This window comes from Pelodiscus sinensis, chromosome Z (assembly GCF_052426305.1).
Source record: "Pelodiscus sinensis isolate ZL-2025 chromosome Z, ASM5242630v1, whole genome shotgun sequence".
NCBI classification, from domain to species: domain Eukaryota; kingdom Metazoa; phylum Chordata; order Testudines; family Trionychidae; genus Pelodiscus; species Pelodiscus sinensis.
This window is the reverse complement of record NC_143085.1, coordinates 1,482,968-1,495,429: the sequence shown is the minus strand read 5'-3', so window position 1 is coordinate 1,495,429 and position 12,462 is coordinate 1,482,968. Positions and strand designations below refer to the sequence as shown.

The 12,462-nt window shown below is 55.0% G+C and overlaps 1 long non-coding RNA gene across 1 annotated transcript; it reads right to left on the bottom strand.

The window, feature by feature from the left end:
• Positions 1–8,616: 8,616 nt before the first annotated feature.
• LOC149520648 (uncharacterized) lies at positions 8,617–9,277 on the bottom strand. Its single transcript, XR_016348356.1, has 2 exons — positions 8,879–9,277; positions 8,617–8,726 (listed from the first exon to the last, which is right to left on the bottom strand). It is a non-coding gene; the product is annotated as an uncharacterized LOC149520648 (long non-coding RNA).
• Between the last annotated feature and the right edge of the window lie 3,185 nt (positions 9,278–12,462).

Sequence of the window (12,462 nt, the reverse complement as noted above, 5' to 3'; positions counted from 1 at the left end):
TGGGGGTGCTAGTTGACTAGTTGTTGCAGAGTGGGGAAACTGAGGCACAAGCCTGAACCAGGGTTTTTTTCCTCTTTTCTTTCCTTTTTTTTTCTTCCCCCCCTCTCCCCTTTAGCGAGCTCCTTCTATCACTTCTATAGACTACTTGGTAAAGTTCTGAGTAGTTGCTGCAGAGTGGGGAAACTGAGGAAGAGGCCTGAGTCAGGTTTTTTGTCTTTTGTCTTTTTTTTTTTTTTGAGCTCCTTCTATCACTCACATAGAATACTTGATAAAGTTCTGAACTGTGCGTGGAATGATTGTAGAACTGGGCATTTAGGAATGAATGTGGTAGCGGTTCTGAATTGTGCTTAGAATTACTGTGGGACTGCAACTGAAAGTTACATATTGGGCTTGACAGTAAATGTTTTGAGTTCTATTGACTGCAGGTAACGCTCACTAGTGAAATAAGGACAGCAGAGATGTCCGAGAGAACCCCTTGGGCTGCTCGCTTGAGACAGCAGTTACAAGAGCGTTTGGACAAGTGTGAGACTGGTGGCTGTGAGTGTAGAGCAGACAAGCTGAAATTGGTGACTTGACTTAGAAGTACGCAGGAGGAAAGGGACGGGGCCGAGATGGCCGCAGAGCGGTACAGAAAAGAGTCGTCTCGCACTAAAATGATGGTAGAGAAAGCACAAGCAGCAACTGGCTTCCTAGCAGATGACGACAAGGCAGCAGCCGGCCACCAGAAGCGTGAGGCAGAGGTCAGTAAGCTACGTGCCCAATTTAGTGCCCATAAGGGGGTGGTAGCAGCTGTAAGGTGGAGAGAGGACCGTGATTGGGAACCCCTGCAACAATAGAAATACCCCCCCGATACTGAACCCCAAAGCCCATTTAACCCCCAGTGGTCTCACGGGCACAACGTTGCCCCTGTTTCCGCAAGGGGGTTAAACACGCAGTTGCAGGAGCCGATCTTCCCACAACAGAGCTAGTCACCGATGTAACACGGTGGTCTCCTAGCCGGGCCAGGGCTATTGCCGACAGGCTGGGACCACCGAACGGTGACACGGCTGTCTCCCCTCTGCCGACAGCACGGACCGTACCCCAATCGGCTCAGTTATGCGCGTCTCCTGGCGATGCAGATGCTCTGGGCATAGGTCCGTGGGAGCGGACTGTCCCCGGGCCCTGGGAATGGCTCTCCAAATATTACTGCCTGCTTCTTCCCTTAAAAAACTCTCTATTCCGGAAGAGCAGGAACCCGGAGAGGTCCCCGTAGCCTTACCTAATTCGCAAGAAGCTGCCGGCAGCTCTCCCGGCTTCATTGCCCCGGACAGAAGAGAATGGAATGATCCCTTACCCGTATCGGGGACGGGAACCGGTACAGAGCACGGAGGCAGGGCTACGTTCCCAGACGAAAACGACCGCCCGGGGAGGGGGGGGGGGGCTGGGGCTTTGGAACACCTCACCTGGAATGAGCTAGTGGCAAAAATCAAACAGGTAGGAGACGTGTTGAGAGAGATCGGTGTCTTGAAAAACCAGATCAGCCGAAACACCGACTGAGCCCGTGCAGGCTATTGCTTTGGCAAATACCAGTCCTCGTTCCGCCAATCGCCCTCCCCGCGGTAGTCCCCCTACTTCCCCCCGTCCTGGGCAGCGCCGACCCAAGGAGACCCTTAGGAATGTGATCTGGAGGGAGCTGGTAAAGTTCGGGGAAGACACGAGGGAAGACGGCGGCCAGCCCCTCAGCGTTCTGGTTAATGCTTTGTCTCAGGCGACGCGGAGAACAGAGCGGACGGAGGGAACCCCACCTAGGCCCACCGCCCCGGCGCGGAGCGAGTCCCCGACGCTCGCTCGCTCCCTGTCAAAACCAGAATCCTGCCTCCTCTTCCGAGGGAGTCGGCTGATCAACGGGAGCGCCCTGCCTCCCCAGCTGATCGCAAGACTGCACTGCGAGAGGTGGGGGAGACCCGCTGCAAAGGCGACAGCGGGGAACCCAGGAGCCTCAGGGAACACTCTGGCTGTGTCTACCTTGGCACGATTTTGCACAAAAGTGGCCACTTTCGCGCAAAAACCTGCCGCCTGTCCACACTGGCCGCGAGTATTTGGGGAAGAGCAGACGTTGTAACGTACAAAATCAGGGCTTCTTGCGCAGAGACTCGGATGCTCCCGCTCGGGGATAAGTCCTCTTGCGCAAGAGGCCAGTGTAGACAGGCAACATCGATTTCTTGCGCAAGAAAGCCCGATGGCTAAAACGGACAGCGGAGCTTCCTTGCGCGAGAGAGCGTCTGTGCCGGCCCGGGTGCTTTTGCGCAAAGGCACGTGCCAGTGTAGACGCTCTGTTGTGCTAGTACTTTAACGGAAAAACTCTTCCGTTAAAAGTATTTGGGCAAAACCGTGGCAGTGTAGACGCAGCCTCCGAGTCCTCGGTGGATCTCGGGAGCAGGGCCGGATTAAGGAGGTGCGGGGCTAGCCGGGCGGCTGCCCGGGGCGCCTGACGGCAGCTGTAAGGGGCGCGTCGCACGCCCACTGCCTGGGGCGCAGGAACGGCTCGAGCCGGCCACCACGAAACAGGCTCGGCTCAGCGAGTGCGGGGGAGAAATCCCGGACGCGCCCGTGGGGCAGGACGGTCCCTTGCCAGCAGACAGACTAGCGGGGCGAACAGAAAGCTGTGCTCGGGAGGGAATGACAGGGAGCGATCTGGAGACACTTGGGGGACTCACACAAGGGGGCATGAGAAAAATCCTTCCGAGGAAGCACACTGCTACAACGGGGCTGACGCCTCGGCCAACGCTGCTGCTGTCAGCGGCCGTAGCAAAGACACAGCCCGGGTGGAACCAATAGATTGTTGGCCACGGATGGGAGTGAGTTACTGGGGGAGAGGGGGCTTCCGGGTTGTTGGCCAGGGACGGAGACGGGTAGGGGAGTGAGTGTGTCCTGGATGGGGTTGAGGGGGCAGCGGCCTAGGAGGCGGGGGGGGGTGGGTGCGGTGACACAGAGTGACGAGCTGGCTGTCCTCCCACAGGGAAAAACATTTTTCTCAAGATCAAGCTTTGTGTTGAGACTTTGTTGTTGTTTTTTTGGGGGAATAGACGGATGTGCTGTTTTTGTAACTACAGGAAAAATGCTGAGGGGTGTGTGTGTGTGTGTGTCATACAATGCACAACAACGCTGGCAAGAAGGCAACCACAGAAAGACAAACCTAAAACACGCTATTTGTTGCGACAGTTGATTTGGTTTTTTAGTGGGTACAATAATTTTTCGAAAAGAGGAAAAAGAACATTTCTTGCGGGGTGTCAGATTCTTGCTTCAACTCACGTACGGACAGACAGACATTCCTTTGGGGTTTGCTTTTGCAGCCAGGCCGGGTTCCGACGGCTTTTGCTTTTCAAGGGTTTAGGGCGAGCTCTGGTCTTGTCGAATCGCTTGAAGAGGCGGCGTATTTTAGGCTTTTAGTTCATAGAGGAGATTAGGCTTGTTACATTTTAAAATAGGTATTAATAGTCGCGACGAAGGCTCATTTCGGTCACGAGGCGCGTGTTTTCAGACTTTAGCACGCTTAAAGGGTTTCCCTAAAAGACATGAATGTCTATTCTGAACATGGACGGTACCGGTCAATAGCAATACGCACGTGACATTTCTGTTTCTATCCACGGGCGTTAAAGCGTGGCGTTCTATTGTTCGTTTCGTGGAGCTAATATACTTTGGAGGCCAAGGCGTCGCTGATCTTTTGGAGAAACGTTTGGGAACATTTTATTTATTCGGGACTTGGCCGACCCAGAAGGTAGGCACGTTACGCCTACAAGGAGATATTTTGTATTTCTTTTCAGATTGCCGCAGTCTGCGTAGACTTTATTTTGAGAGAAAAAAAATTCGGTTTCTTGTAATTGTAGGTCATTTGAGCGGGTATATTTACTAGTCGCGGCTTTTTTGTGCGGCGAGCTGAGCGATGGGCAATAATGGGCACTTTTTGGCTCATAATAGATTGGAAGACATTAGCACCTTTGACATTTTGTTTAAAAAAAGGGGGGGGGGGGGGGAGGTTCATCATTTTGTAGCGTTTTGATGATGTTTCATTGTTAAGTGTCCAGAAAATAACAGAACCGGAAGGGACCGTGAGAGGTCATCCGATCCAGTCGTGCACCCCCCAGACGGTCCCCCCGCAACCTGCTCTTCAGCACCTGCGGAGATGGCGATTCCACTCCACCACCTCCCTGGGCAATGTATTCCAGCGTTTCACCACCCGGACCGGTAGGAGGTTTTCCCCAATGTCCAACCTCAACCTCGCTCGCTGCAGTTTCAGCTTCTTGTGCTGTCTTCAGAGGCTGAGGAGAACCCCCCCCCCCCCCCCCCCCCCCGTGACACACTTTTAGATATCTGAAAACTGCTATCCTGTCCCCCCCCTCTTGGTCTTCTCCTTTCCAAAGCAAACAAGCCCAGTTCCTTGGTCTTCCCCCATAGCTCAGGTTCTCTCGACCTCCCCTGTTCTCGTTGCTCTTCTTGGGGCCTTCTCCACATGGTTCCTGAAAAGCGAGGCCCGATGGGCGCAGAGCGAAAGCAGGGAAGAAAGACCTTCTGGCGTCTGGCTCACAACAGCGGCGGGATTGTGTCCCCAACTCTTCGCGTCACATTGTTGGCTCCTGTTTAGCTTGCCCTCCATCTCTTCCTAGACGGTCGCTGCCCGTGTGTGCGAATCTGCCCCCTCCACCCTGTTGCATCCCCCCCAGAGAAACACATTCCACCCGAAAGGGCAGAGGAGAGGCTGTTTCTTGCCATCCCCTCTCCCTGTGGTAAGCAGTGGGAGCCATGTTGAGAAACCACCAAGTCCAGCCCAGAGGCCCAGGCCAAATCCTGAGTGGGGGGCTCATCTTGTTCCCTCCCTGTGACCCAGAGAGACAGACCCTCCCCTCATAGCCACCAAGGTGCTGGGCCGGGGGGGGGTGTATCCATCCTGCTGCCTCTTCCTGTCCTTGGGCGCTAGCCCTGCTCTTCCTATAGCGCCCGCCCCCGGCCGCTCTTGCCTCTTCCCCCCCCCCCCCCCCCCCCCCCTCCCGGGCCGGGTCGGGTCTATGCTGGCTTTATGCCAGCCCGCAGGGAACCCGCTGGGCTCCGCCCCGTGACGCAGCGCGCAAGGACGTCGTCGGCGTCATCGTCCCGGGTGGGCGGGGCCGGCGGCGCATGCGCAGTCGCGCGGCCCGCAGCCAATGGGCGGCCGGGGGCGGGGATAAAGGCGCTAGCGGCTCACGCGCGGGGAGCGGCGGTGGCTGCTGCCTCCGGAGCAGGGAGAAGCCGGAGCGGCCCCGTCCGGAGCGACCGACCGACCCGCCCGCAGCCCCCGGAGACCGGAGCCGCCCGGCGGCCTCCCCGCAGGAAGGTGGGTTCGGACCGGCCCGGGCCCGCCCCCCCCCCCCCAGGTGCAGGCAGATTAAGCAACGGGGGGGGGGGGGAAATCTGTCCGGGGCTCTGCAGTGTCTGCGCTAGAGCTTCACTCAGAGCCGGGAGCGCTGGAACCGGGCTCCTCGAAACAGCCGCAAACAAGGGTCCCTCCCGCACTGTATTGAGACACCCCCGCCCGGCTCGTCCAGCTCCACGGGGAAGAGAAGAGAAGGGAAGAGGTGAGGTGCTGCCACCAGACGGGGACTGCAGCGCCAGCATCTCTGTGTGCACAATTACAATAAACAGTGTGTTTGCTCTGCAAAGCATCACAGCTCCTGGAGACTGGGTAAGTGTAAAGTAATAGACACTCAATCTAGACACTCAATCTATCTGTGAGAGAGTCTCTCTGAGTCTCTCTCTGAGAGACAGAGAGTCTGTCTCTGTCTCTCTCTCTCTGAGAGTCAGAGACTGAGTCTCTCTCTCTCTCTCTCTGTGAGTGAGAGTCTCTCTCTGAGTGTCTATCTGAGAGACTCTCTGTGAGTGAGAGTCTCTCTCTGAGTGTCTATCTGAGAGACTCTCTGTGAGTGAGAGAGTCTCTCTCTGAGTGTCTATCTGAGAGAGTCTCTCTCTGTGAGTGAGAGAGTCTCTCTCTGAGTGTCTCTCTGAGAGACTCTCTCTCTCTCTCTGTGAGTGAGAGTCTCTCTCTGAGTGTCTATCTGAGAGACTCTCTGTGAGTGAGAGAGTCTCTCTCTGTGAGTGAGAGTCTCTCTCTGAGTGTCTATCTGAGAGACTCTCACTCACAGAGAGAGAGTCTCTCTCTGAGTGTCTATCTGAGAGACTCTCTCTCTGTGAGTGAGAGTCTCTCTCTGAGTGTCTATCTGAGAGTCTCTCTCTCTCTCTGAGAGTCTCTCTCTCTGTGAGTGAGAGAGTCTCTCTGAGTGTCTATCTGAGAGACTCTCTGTGAGTGAGAGTCTCTCTCTGAGTGTCTATCTGAGAGACTCTCTCTCTCTCTCCCTCTGAGAGACTGAGAGTCTCTCTCTCTGAGAGACTCTCTCTCTGTGAGTGAGAGAGTCTCTCTCTGTGAGTGAGAGTCTCTCTCTGAGTGTCTATCTGAGAGACTCTCACTCACAGAGAGAGAGTCTCTCTCTGAGTGTCTATCTGAGAGACTCTCTCTCTGAGAGACTCTCTCTCTCTCTCTGAGAGACTCTCTCTCTGTGAGTGAGAGTCTCTCTCTGAGTGTCTATCTGAGAGACTCTCTCTCTGAGAGACAGAGAGTCTCACTCTCTCTCTGAGAGTCTCTCTGTGAGTGAGAGTCTCTCTCTGAGTGTCTATCTGAGAGACTCTCTCTCTCTCTCTGAGAGACTGAGTCTCTCTCTCTCTGAGAGTCTCTCTCTCTCTCTGAGAGACTGAGTCTCTCTCTCTCTCTGAGAGTCTCTCTCTCTCTCTGAGAGACTCTCTCTCTGTGAGTGAGACTCTCTCTCTGTGAGTGAGAGTCTCTCTCTGAGTGTCTATCTGAGAGACTCTCTCTCTCTGAGAGTCTCTGTCTCTGAGAGACAGAGAGTCTCTCTCTCTCTCTCTCTGAGAGACTGAGAGACTCTCTCTCTCTGAGAGACTCTCTGTGAGTGAGAGAGTCTCTCTCTGTGAGTGAGAGTCTCTCTCTGAGTGTCTATCTGAGAGACTCTCTCTCTCTCTCTCTCTCTGAGAGACTCTCTCTCTCTCTCTGTGAGTGAGAGAGTCTCTCTGTCTATCTGAGAGACTCTCTGTGAGTGAGAGTCTCTCTCTCTGTGAGTGAGAGTCTCTCTCTCTCTGAGAGACTCTCTGTGAGTGAGAGAGTCTCTCTCTGTGAGTGAGAGTCTCTCTCTGAGTGTCTATCTGAGAGACTCTCTCTCTATCTCTCTGTGAGTGAGAGAGTCTCTCTGAGTGTCTATCTGAGAGACTCTCTCTCTCTCTCTCTGAGTGTCTCTCTCTCTCTCTCTCTCTGAGAGACTGAGTCTCTCTCTCTCTCTGTGAGTGAGAGTCTCTCTCTGAGTGTCTATCTGAGAGTCTCTCTCTCTCTCTGAGAGACTGAGAGACTCTCTCTCTCTGAGAGTCTCTCTCTCTGTGAGTGAGAGTCTCTCTCTGAGTGTCTATCTGAGAGAGTCTCTCTCTGTGAGTGAGAGAGTCTCTCTGTCTATCTGAGAGTCTCTCTCTCTGTGAGTGTCTCTCTGTGAGTGTCTATCTGAGAGAGTCTCTCTCTGTGAGTGAGAGTCTCTCTCTGAGTGTCTATCTGAGAGAGTCTCTCTCTGTGAGTGTCTCTCTGTGAGTGTCTATCTGAGAGAGTCTCTCTCTGTGAGTGAGAGTCTCTCTCTCTCTCTCTCTCTGAGAGACTCTCTCTCTCACTCACTCTCTCTGAGTGACAGAGAGACTCTCTCTCTCTCTCTCTGAGAGACTCTCTCTCTCTGAGAGTCTCTGTCTCTCTCTCTCTGAGAGACAGAGAGTCTCTCTCTCTGAGAGTCTCTCTCTCTCTCTCTGAGAGACTCTCTCTCTCTCTCTGAGAGACTGAGAGTCTCTCTCTCTCTGAGAGACTCTCTCTGAGAGACAGAGAGTGTCTCTCTGAGAGTCTCTCTCTCTCTGAGAGTCTCTGAGAGACTGAGAGTCTCTCTCTCTCTCTCTCTCTGAGAGACTGAGAGTCTCTCTCTCTCTGAGAGACTCTCTCTGAGAGACAGAGAGTCTCTCTCTCTGTGAGTGAGAGAGTCTCTCTCTGAGTGTCTATCTGAGAGACTCTCTCTCTCTCTCTCTCTCTGAGAGACTCTCTCTGTGAGACTGAGAGTCTCTGTCTCTCTCTCTCTCTCTCTCTGAGAGACTCTCTCTGAGAGACTGAGAGTCTCTCTCTCTCTCTCTGAGAGACTCTCTCTGAGAGACTGAGAGTCTCTGTCTCTCTCTCTGAGAGACTCTCTCTGAGAGACTGAGAGTCTCTGTCTCTCTCTCTGAGAGACTCTCTCTGAGAGACTGTGAGTCTCTGTCTCTCTCTCTGAGAGACTCTCTCTGTGAGACTGAGAGTCTCTCTCTCTCTCTGAGAGACTCTCAGAGAGAGAGACTGAGACTGAGTCTCTCTGAGAGACTCTCAGAGAGAGAGACTGAGTCTCTCTCAGAGACTCTCAGAGAGACACAGAGACACAGAGAGAGACTCTCAGAGAGAGAGACAGACTCAGAGAGACAGAGAGTGTCTCTGTGATCACTAGTGGTGGCTATTTGAGCCGAGGAAAGCTCGTGTCTAACAACCCAAAGTCCTGCCTAGTCCTTTATTGTGGTAAATTACAAACAGGCTTCCAGCTTCCAGGGCTCAGGCTCCCTTCTCCGTCCGGCCAGTGTCTCCGCCAGCTGCAGTGAGTCACGTGCTGCAGAGAGGGAAACAGCAGCCCTTAGTTATCACTTCTCTCCCCCAAGGGCGGGTTTGCTCGTCCTGACACTGCCCGGGCAATCTAGAGACCAGCCCCCCCCCCCCCCGGAAACCTCCTTGCCGGGCCCGCCCGGACCGGTCCGAACCCACCTTCCTGCGGGGAGGCCGCCGGGCGGCTCCGGTCTCCGGGGGCTGCGGGCGGGTCGGTCGCTCCGGACGGGGCCGCTCCGGCTTCTCCCTGCTCCGGAGGCAGCAGCCACCGCCGCTCCCCGCGCGTGAGCCGCTGGCGCCTTTATCCCCGCCCCCGGCCGCCCATTGGCTGCGGGCCGCGCGACTGCGCATGCGCCGCCGGCCCCGCCCACCCGGGACGATGACGCCGACGACGTCCTTGCGCGCTGCGTCACGGGGCGGAGCCTGGACTCGCGTCGCGTCCTGGAGAAGGAGAGCCGCGCGCCGCGCCCCCCCCCGGGGCTCAGGCGACCTGCGGAACTCCTCGCCGCTGCGCGAGCCCAGCATTTTAATGGGGCTCAAAAACCAGCCCCAGGGATTGGTGGCTATGGGGGGGGGGGTGTCTCTCTGGGTCACAGGGAGGGAACAAGATGAGCCCGCCTGCTCAGGGACTTGGGCAGTTTCTCAACATGGTTCCCACTACTTACCAAAGGTACATGGGATGGCAAGAGACCACCCTCATCCCAGCCCGTCCAGGAGATTGGGGGGGGGGGGGGCGTGGGGGGGGGGGATGGGGGGCAGAGGGGGCAGATTCACACACACAGAACAGGCAGCGACCATCTAGGAAGGGACGAAGGGGGCAGACTGGAGCGCAAGCTAAACAGGAGCCAGCAATGCAATGCAATGCAATGCTCGCAAAGACAGGAAAGAGGAGTCGGGGACGGGGACACGTTCCCACCGCTGTTGCGAGCCGGACGCCGGAAGGTCTTTCTTCCCTGCTTTTGCTCTGCGCCCATCGGGCCTCGCTTTTCAGGAACCATGTGGAGAAGGCCCCCAGAGAACCTGAGCTATGGGGGAAGACCAAGGAACTGGGCTTGTTTGCTTTGGAAAGGAGAAGACCAAGAGGGGGACAGGATAGCAGTTTTCAGATACCTAAAAGGGTGTCACAAGGGGGGGGGGGGGGGGGTTCTCCTCAGCCTCTGAAGACAGCACAAGAAGCTGAAACTGCAGCGAGCGAGGTTGAGGTTGGACATTGGGGAAAACCTCCTACCGGTCCGGGTGGTGAAACGCTGGAATACTTTGCCCGGGGAGGTGGTGGAGTGGAATCGCCATCTCCGCAGGTGCTGAAGAGCAGGTTGGGGGGGGACCGTCTGGGGGGTGCTCGACTGGATCGGATGACCTCTCACGGTCCCTTCCGGTTCTGTTATTTTCTGGACACTTAACAATGAAACATCATCAAAACGCTACAAAATGATGAACCTTTCCCCCCCCCCCCCCTCCCTTTTTTAAACAAAATGTCAAAGGTGCTAATGTCTTCCAATCTATTATGAGCCAAAAAGTGCCCATTAATACACATCGCTCAGCTCACATCAAACGACCTATAATTACAAGAAACAGAAATTTTTCTCTCTCAAAATAAAGTCTACGCAGACTGCGGCAATCTGAAAAGAAATACAAAATATCTCCTTGTAGGCGTAACGTGCCTACCTTCTGGGTCATCCAAGTCCCGAATAAATAAAATGTTCCCAAACGTTTCTCCAAAAGATCAGTGACACGTTAGCCTCAAAAGTATATTAGCTCCACGAAACGAACAATAGAACGCCACGCTTTAATGCCCGTGCATAGAAACAGAAATGTCACGTGCGTATTGCTATTGACCGGTACCGTCCATGTTCAGAATAGACATTCATGTCTTTTAGGGAAACCCTTTAAGCGTGCTAAAGTCTGAAAACACGCGCCTCGTGACCAAAATAAACCTTTGCGACTATTAATACCTATTTTAAAATGTAACAAGCCTAAAATACGCCGCCGCCTCTTCAAGCGATTCGACAAGACAAGCGCTCGCCCTACACCCTTTAAAAGCAAAAGCCGTCGGAGCCCGGCCTGCCTGCAAAAGCAAACCCGAAAGGAATATCTGTCCGTACGTGAGTTGAAGCAAGAATCTGCCACCCCGCAAGAAATGTTCTTTTCCCTCTTTTCGAAAAATTGTCGTACCCGCTAAAAAAACAAATCAACTGTCGCAACACATAGCGTGTTTTAGGTTTGTCTTTCTGGCTGTGTCTAGACTGGCAAGTTTTTCCACAAAATCATCCGGCCGCTTGCATTTCTGCAAGAACACTGACGATGTCATGTAAGATAGTCAGTGTTCTCGCGGAAATACTGTGCTGCTCCCGTTCGGGCAAAAGGGCCAGTGTAGACAGCACAGTAGTATTTTCCGCAAAAAAGCCCCCATCGCCATTTTCGCAATCGGGGCTTTTTTTTGCAGAAAATCGCATCTAGATTGGCCACCGACGCTTTTCCGCAAGAAGTGCTTTTCCGGAAAAGCGTCCTGCCAATCTAGACGTGCGTTTCGGAAAATCATGGCAGTGTAGACATAGCCTCTGTGGTTGCCTTCTTGCCAGTGTTGTTGTGCATTGTATCACACACACACACGCCTCAGCATTTTAACTGTATTTACAAAAACAGCACATCCCTTCCCCCCCCCCCCCCCCCCCCCAAAAAAAAAAACAAAATCTCAACACAAAGTTCCTGTGGGAGGACAGCCAGCACGTCACTCTGTGTCACCGCCCCCCCCCCCCCCGCCCCCGCCTCCTAGGCCGCTGCCCCCTCAACCCCATCCAGGACACACTCACTCCCCTACCCGTCTCCGTCCCTGGCCAACAACCCGGAAGCCCCCTCTCCCCCAGTAACTCACTCCCATCCGTGGCCAACAATCTATTGGTTCCACCCGGGCTGTGTCTTTGCTACGGCCGCTGACAGCAGCAGCGTTGACCGAGGCGTCAGCCCCGTTGTAGCAGTGTGCTTCCTCGGAGGGATTTTTCTCATGCCCCCTTGTGTGAGTCCCCCAAGTGTCTCCAGATCGCTCCCTGTCATTCCCTCCCGAGCACAGCTTTCTGTTCGCCCCGCTAGTCTGTCTGCTGGCAAGGGACCGTCCTGCCCCACGGGCGCGTCCGGGATTTCTCCCCCGCACCCGCTGAGCCGAGCCTGTTTCGTGGTGGCCGGCTCGAGCCGTTCCTGCGCCCCGGGCAGCGGGCGTGCGACGCGCCCCTTACGGCTGCCGTCAGGCGCCCCGGGCAGCTGCCCGGCTAGCCCCGCACCTCCTTAATCCGGCCCTGCTCCCGAGATCCACCGAGGACTCGGGGGCTGCGTCTACACTGCCACGGTTTTGCCCAAATACTTTTAACGGAAGAGTTTTTCCATTAAAGTATTTGTGCAACAGAGCGTCTACACTGGCACGTGCCTTTGCGCAAAAGCTCCGCTGGCCATTTTAGCCGTAGTATTTCTACTGTTGCAGGGGTTCCCAATCACGGTCCTCTCTCCACCGTACAGCTGCTACCACCCCCTTATGGGCACTAAATTGGGCACGTAGCTTACTGACCTCTGCCTCACGCTTCTGGTGGCCGGCTGCTGCCTTGTTGTCATCTGCTAGGAAGCCAGTTGCTGCTCCTGCTTCCTCCGCCAACATTTTAGTGCGAGACGACTCTTTTCTGTACCGCTCTGCGGCCATCTCGGCCCCGTCCCTTTCCTCTTGGATATTTCTAAGTCAAGTCGCCATTTTCAGCTTG